The following is an 8,226-nucleotide window of genomic DNA, read 5'->3' on the forward strand; positions in this document are numbered from 1 at the left end:
TTTTGACAATCGAATTCAAATACAATTGATAATTATATTTTATATTGTTCAATGATATTTTGATTTATGCAACTACATAACTTTCATAATATGAGTATATCAGTTGATTTACTTTACTTTGAATATATTTGGTTTAATTATAGGTAAGGGTTGTTACATTGTTCTAGTTATGACTAAGGCGCTCTTGGCGCGCCCGAGTAAACTGTGTAACAACCATTTTTTGAAGAGGTTTTTGTTTCATTTCATGATTAAGTACATTACAGTTTGATTAGCATTTACTGCATGTATAACTTGATAAACAAATACACTACTCTGATATATATTTTCTCTGGTCTGTGGTTTAAGTGATACAAATAGCAATAATGGTAAAGGAAGGAGGAAAAAATATAATATGAGATCACCCTCTCTCTTGATCTCTCCAGCCAGGCGTCTGGTTGAACGACACTAAAATTCATAATTGCTTGGATTCCAACAATTTTCCAGAAATATTTTGATGATTCCTATGGGGTTTTCTCGAAAGTGTTGTAAGAAAATTCTTCAAATTCATATTATAAAAATGTGCAGAAATCAGATAAAGATTAGAAAATAAATCTTAAAATGAAGAATAATCGATAAAATCAACTTTCGTCAATGCTTCGGTACTTTGATTTAAAAGTGGCATTATATTGTGATATTGAGAGAGAGAGAGAGAGAGAGAGAGAGAGAGAGAGAGAGAGAGAGAGAGAGAGAGAAATTGATTAACGGAATGGAAAAAACCACATTGCGGATCATAAAGTTTAAGGTTCTGTGATATCGGTTTCCATACGTGGGATATAAAAACCATTCCTTTATCACGTCACGGTTTTATTATTATATTTTTATCCATTCTCTATCAACATATGGTCTTAGAGAATGGATAATAACATAATAATAAAAAACATTGCCGTGATAAAGGAATGATTCTAAATCCTATTTAAATCCCATTGATATACATATGGTCTTAACAGATAATAAAAACCAAACAGCTGTTGCCCATTTACAGGAATACATGTCGTGTAGTTCATATTTTATTTTTGATTTGTCATACTTTAAGTTAAAGGTTAATGACCGATAAGTATCCTTTCTGGTCCTATATATTTCTTAGACAATACAGCTCTATCTTTGTAGCCGTTTAAGTAGTGACATATACTTGGTGATTGCAAAGGTAAGAATGTAGTTTTTTAATTGTCCAACAATCAAAATTTAAAAATTTTAAGGAGCTGTAATATTGATTAAGACATACTTAAAACAGTAAACAAGAAATCATATTGACGCAAGCGTCAAATGGGCCGCAAAAAAATATGATTGTTGTATGAATTATTGGTTGTTTACATAAAAACACACCACAAAGAAGAAAATAAAAGTTGGTTGTACTGGTTGTAATTTTAATATACTTTCAGCAACTTGTTTTAAAGTTTAACATTTTACTATTATCATAAAGAATCGATTTCGTTAGTGTAAGCATTTCTAACGGTAATTGTATGATTATTGCCATAGTATGAAGTAATGGAGAACACATTGATTTGTATATTACTCTAATACAAAGTTCAACTTATCATTTTTCTCTCGGAGATTATGTATTTCAAACCATTTTGGGTTTTTTTATTGTTGCATTGTATTGAATGAAAACTTGATGCATTAGTCTATATGATTTAAAGGGACCGCATGATAAAATAAAAATGGATTAGTTCAAATTTTCCTGTCAATACAAAATTTCATTTCTGTCATATTTTTGCATAAATAATTGATATGGATGTCATTTCATGATATTTTCTACCACATTTTACATGTTAATATAATAAATACACACACAAATTCATTTTATTTGACACGGCAAATAGAAATTTAAATATATCATTCATATAAAATTTAATGACATTAAAGCTGCTTGGTCCGTTGTTTTTTTTGTTATTACAGTATCAAATTTTTTTCTATACAAACCATTTATCCTACGAAGTTATGGACTTTTTCCTATTTACAGCAGAATCAGACTCCTTTCAAAGTTAGAAATATTCAAAGTAAATAGAAATAATTTCTTTTTGGGCAAACGATTGTAAAAAAAGCAAACTTCAGAAATGATAGCGAACAAAACGTACACATGTTTATTTGTAAGTTGTCTGATAATTTCTACCTTTATTTAAAGCGATGTCAAAGTAGTAACACAACCATACCCTTCTCGTCGTCAGGGGTGAACTTTAACATGAGGCGAAATAACGCGTTACCCTTTGATGTCGTTTGTATTGTTAGCAAATTTTGTACGCATTTCTCATTGAAATTTGGCTTAATGGACTGGGAAAACTACTGCAATGTCTATTATTATACATATACTTAGCATAACCATCGTTTAAAAGCGTGCATAAAATTTGATATAAAATCGGACCAGGCAGCTTTAAGGTCTTTAGTATTTGAGGTCTTTAGTATGTCCCGCATACCGATCCAGATGCATTATTTTGAAAAGAATGAAGAACTCCGAAATTTTCCGAATAGATTACAGACTCGATAAAAACGCGCCAAACACGATAGTCTACTTAGTATGACCTATTTTTTATTTACGAGTAAAACAAAAAATATGTGATATTTTTTAAAAGGCATAAAACATATTTCTACATGCAATTTTACTTTTAATTCATAAAAAGAAGCATAATATTAATTCTATTAAAAACAAAACAAACTATCCCGCAGAAACGCAGTAACAATATTCAAATGTATATCAAATAACGGACCGCCTTCCGGCGGCCCGTAATAAATTACTGTCCTTATAATGATAGAAAAGTCGGTGCAATGTCAATTTAGCACAAGGACTTGCGTGAGTTTTAGGGAATTATTTCCAAGTAAAAATATTTCAGTTAACTCTTCAATTATTTAAACAGTAAACTGTAAAAAAAAATTATGTTTTCAAATAATAAAAACAACATCTTTAAATAAAGACTTGAAAGCTCTATCTAATTCTTATTAAACTGGTCTTTATTTTATATTCAATGAAAAAGATAAGATTAAATTTAAAAATTGTAGTTGTGGTAAATATTCGCTGAAATGGACTACACATTTCATTGTTAGAGGATAAAAAAATGCAATGTAAAATTAACACTCAATCACAAAGCATTGCGTTGTAAATGTCTCAAAAGATATTGCAGTAAAACTCGGTTATAGCGAAGTCCTAGGGACCAATTTATTTACTTCTTTATATCCGTTATTCGCTATATCCGTATAACGAATTCGTAATAATAACTATAGCGAATTCACTATATATATATGTATTCCTAGATCAGACTATAAGTTTTGCTAATAGAGGCTTAGAATAAAAATACATTACTTTGAAACCTTTAATAATTGGATTGTGAGTCGAAAAAATTATATGAAAATAAATTCATTCAAACAATTATGTTAAAAGGTAGTGCAAACTTTTTTAAATTGTAAATACATTCGTTATTAAAGTGTTAAATTTCGTTATAATTAACTTCTACCGGAATCAAAATCAGTTCGCTATATCCGGAAATTCGTTGTATCCGAATTCGTTATAACAGTAAAAATTTGCAAAGATTTGTTAAGAACTTTACCGGGGACTGAAAAAAGACCTCGCTATATCTGAGAATTCGCTATTTCCGTGTTCGTACTTAATGAGTTTTACAGTATCTACAATTAAAATTCGTAAACTTTTTGAAGGTAAGATAAAGTAATGAATTAGTTTATCAAACTTCAGATGAAAGTTGGTGTGCTCTTGGTCTTCTGCGTAATGCTACTCAGCGTTGGAGATGAAGTGATCGCGGTGAGTTTACATATGGGGCTCGCTTTCTAGCATATGTGGCTCTTGCCTCTGAAAAAAAATGTTATTAAATATTCATATTTAATGTCCTTGGTCTTGTTCAAGTACAAAACAAAGACTTGATTTAATTATTAAAAACACGTTTGATTACATGCATAAGCATTTAATTGTATATATCTTTTTAAACTTTGGTACTGTACGTATGTATTCCAATTCAGTCGTAAAAGTTTTTTGATAAACTTAGAGTCACTTACTACGGAAAATGTTAGTTTTTACATTTTCTATTACTATCAAATATTAACATACGTTCTTTTGAAAACACAGGGACTCTAAATTTATAAAATTTATATTTGGTAAACTAAATATTTAATAGAAAGAGCAACCATTATCAGAAAAAAGTCTAAATTAGATTAATACAAGTTCAACATTTCTTTTTTATTTTCTGTTTAAAAATAGTATTTCTTATTCTTTCTCTTCACAGTCCAGTAAAAGTATGGAAAGAGAAAACAAAGAATCGCCCGGCTTGGTCTGGTACAAGAGAGGATATGCCGTAATTATTAACATAGTTTGTTATGAGTAATAGATGTATTTGCTTACTTTAGACAGTATCCGGTTTTATCTTGTTGCTGTGTGTGAATCAATACTAGTATGGTAGCTGGAGGCATCATTTGTATTTAATGCAAAAATTACGTAAAATAAAGCAAAATTAATTATATTTAAAATAAACACTCGTTTAATAAAGAATAAATACATTTAAAAGACGCAACATGGGAAACAATCTATGTCTATCTGACTATAAATCAAAATACTGCACTATTTTATCTTCAAATATTGTGGTTTCATTATTCTTTTTGGTATCAATTTTCGTGAATTTAATAAAAATTACAGCTTCAATGATAATTAAATTCGTCGTCAATGATCTTGCCAATACAAAATGTTCGGAGAAATTCCACTACCATGATCATTTAATTTCTTGGATCAACTAAACAACAAATTACTGTCTAGATCACCAATAACCAAACGAATTTTACAATTAGTAAAACAATAACCTATATTAATTACTTCCTCTATATCAGGTTAATGAAGATACCCATATATTATGCACATTTGAAAATTAATCTCCAAACCGACTACGCCATTTGCGTGATAATGTCAACCAACATCCACGTAAATCAATTAAATAACATGATATTTATTACCTGTAAAAATCATGCTATTTTTTACATGAACATAACATGCTATTTATTACATGTATATAAAAAGCTATTTATTACATGTATATAACAAGCTATTTATTACCTGTAAAAAACATGCTATTTATTACATGTAAATAACATTATATTTATTACATGTAAATTACATGCTTTTTATTACCTGCAAAAAACTTGCTAGTTATAATCTGCAAATAACATGCTATTTATGACACGTAAATAACATTTTATTTATTACATGTAAGTAACATGCTATTTATGATGTTGCTATATTTCATTTGATTCTTTAGTGTCCATGTATTAGCCTAAATGTTGTATTTTTATTATCTTAAATAAATCCCCAAAGAATATATATGGAACATTCAACAAAACCATTTCAGGATCTTCTGTGAACTGCTGATTTATTTGCTATAATAGACTTGCAATTGTTTTGTGTGTAATGAATTTCATTTGATCTTTCAGGTGAAAATGATGAAACAGAAAAGAAAATTGTATTTACCATTGACAAAGAGGAGAATTGGAAAAGCATATATTCTGTAATATGTTTGCTATACTTTGTGAACATTAAACAAGAAGTCTTCAAACCGATTCATTTCAAATTATTGATAAAAAGTTGTTTGATTGAATTTTTAAATATTTTGATCATTTTGTAATACATTCAATAAACTGTAGAATCATTAAAATCCATGGGGTTCAAATTAATCAGTATTTGTTGGTATCCCTTCCCCAGGAATTTACATCCTCGACGAAAACAAATGCAAAAACTGAAAACCGACGGATCAAGTTATTATATCCCTAACAACTGGAAAATACTCACAGTCAACTAAAATTGATTCTTTATGTATTTAACTAATTCGACAGTTGAAAACAACAAATACACATTATTAGGACTATTATCACTTGTTAACTGTATATCTGTCCATACAATTGAGTAAACAAGGGAACCTAACTCTAAAAGTGGACCAGAACAGTTTAGTACACAGCTAAAATTAGAAACCGTGAAATTGGTAAAATTAGCAAATTCAGCTGTCATGTATTACATATCAACCGTTTGTTACTTGTACCTTGGATAATTTCCCATTAGTATTATGAAGTGTCAGTTTAGCTGCCACTTCTTATAAATTTAATGAAGACGTGATTGTAAATTGATTTTAGTCAAAGACTAGCATGAACCTCCTCTTTTACATTACGTTGGGATAATAAATCAAACTCTAAAAAAAGAAGAGTATTTTACCATCTTGATACTGATTGGAATAGCTGTGATGTGATATGATGTTAAGATGTAGTTTATGCAAGAGAATATTATGGATCTTAACGTAGACATACAACAATTGTTTTACAAAATTCTTTAAATATACAGTTAAACTTTGCTAAAGCGAAGTCCTAGGAAGCACTGGATTAATATCGTTTTATCCGTAATTTGTTATATCCCTATAACGAATTTTTAAAACTAACCATAGCAACTTCACAATATATACACATTTTTTTCTTTCACCGGACTATAATTTTTGCTAATTGAGGCTAAAAATAAAAATACATTACTTTGATATCTTCAATAATCGGATTTTGAATTAAAAAATTATATGAAAATAAATTCATTCAAAAATTTATGGTAAAGGGTAATGCGATCTCTTTAATTAGTGAAGAAATTCGTTATAAAATGGTAAAGTTCGATATTATTCACCTCTTTGTGGCTCATGTTAACCGAATTCTTATCAACCGTAAAATTTGATAAGAATTTAACCAAGGACTTAAAAAACTTCGCTATATCCGAGAATGCGCTATATCAGTTTTCCTCCTAAAAGTGTTTTGTTGTATTGTACCAGTTTCGTTACCAGGCTGCACTGAAACAAAGGGAACACATTTGTATCACAGCTGTTATTCTTTTTCATGTTTGTTCATGAACACTTTTGATTTTTTTCCTGTAAATGTTGTTATTTTTTTTGACTGTGTTTGGTTTTTAGGGTTTCGTTTATTCTGCTTTTAAATTTAGCAACATTGATAATGCATCTAGATGGTAAGAGATAAATATTAACATTTGATATATCTTTTTTTTTTTTTAACACAAACTACTTTGTAATGTGTTAAACCATAATAACATTCATTGTAATTCCCAATTCACTACACTTTAGCTCCCAATGTTATACATGCATCGATAGATAAGACTGCTTTTTAAAGCAAACTAAAAATTTAAAAAGAGTTTCTTACATTTATTTCATTTACAAAACAATTCATAAGAAGAAAGAATTACATAAAAAAGAACACATTTGAACAATATTTCTATTTTGAAGGCATATAATATTTTCTTATGAAAAAAAATATCAATTGTCTCGTTAAAGGTTGCAGGCAATATAAACCCAACGAAAATATCTTACATATATGTGTCAAAGTAATCACAGTAATGCCATAAATAGTATGGTGCCTTTAGTTTAACGATGAAGTTTCATGATAATGAAGTAAAGTAAATTGTAAACTAGTAATATCCTCTTCTGCTTAGTCCTCTACGACCAAGACCTAGAAGTCTTCCTCCACCGAATCGGTCAAGTCCCGAATTCCACCTGTCATATCCTCCACTAATTATTCCACCTCCTTGTCCACTGTAGTAGTTTCCACCTAGTCCTCCACCTCTGTAGTAGTCTGACCATTGACAATGGACGACGGAGATCAAAACACAGGCAAAGATGATAGCGAGACAAACTGACTTCATGATTTTATCTGAAATATAATAAAGTTAACAATATAGAGAAATACGGAATGATCGTTCAGAAAGTGATTATTTGAAGATAAAAAATAAATTATAACACTTTTAATGTTATATTTGACTTTTATAAAATAAATGTAAGAATAAATATCCATATTATTCTCAGTGGCAATCGTTTTTTTTCTTTTCTGTAGGAGAGTCAAGGAGATTAGTTAACAAATAAACAATACTTACTGTTGAAATTGCTTCCAATGGTAGAAATGCAGAATCTGTATGATCTTTCTCATGATTCTCGTGTCAATTTATAAATTCTGATATTTTCTCTTTAAATTTGATGACGTTTCAAATGACACTGTATCTGGATTTGATAACGTGTTATAAAGTTGTGTAGTCTTCTAAAATGCGATGTTAAATAAGGCTTGTGATTGGCTAGCAAGAGATCAGCACTAATGACAGTTGGACGTCATGAATCAGTGTTATCGCTATAAAGATGATAGACAACATATAAGCTACGTGCTTATATTCTATTTATA

The 8,226-nt window shown here is 29.2% G+C and overlaps 1 long non-coding RNA gene across 1 annotated transcript; it reads left to right on the plus strand.

Annotated features, from left to right (window-relative positions):
- The first annotated feature begins 1,007 nt into the window (after positions 1-1,007).
- LOC117688035 (uncharacterized) lies at positions 1,008-5,580 on the plus strand. The gene is made up of 4 exons (XR_004600825.2): positions 1,008-1,183; positions 3,719-3,784; positions 4,263-4,331; positions 5,455-5,580. It is a non-coding gene; the product is annotated as an uncharacterized lncRNA (long non-coding RNA).
- Positions 5,581-8,226: the final 2,646 nt, after the last annotated feature.

Source organism: Magallana gigas, chromosome 1, assembly GCF_963853765.1.
Source record: "Magallana gigas chromosome 1, xbMagGiga1.1, whole genome shotgun sequence".
In the NCBI taxonomy this organism is placed as follows: Eukaryota; Metazoa; Mollusca; class Bivalvia; order Ostreida; family Ostreidae; genus Magallana; species Magallana gigas.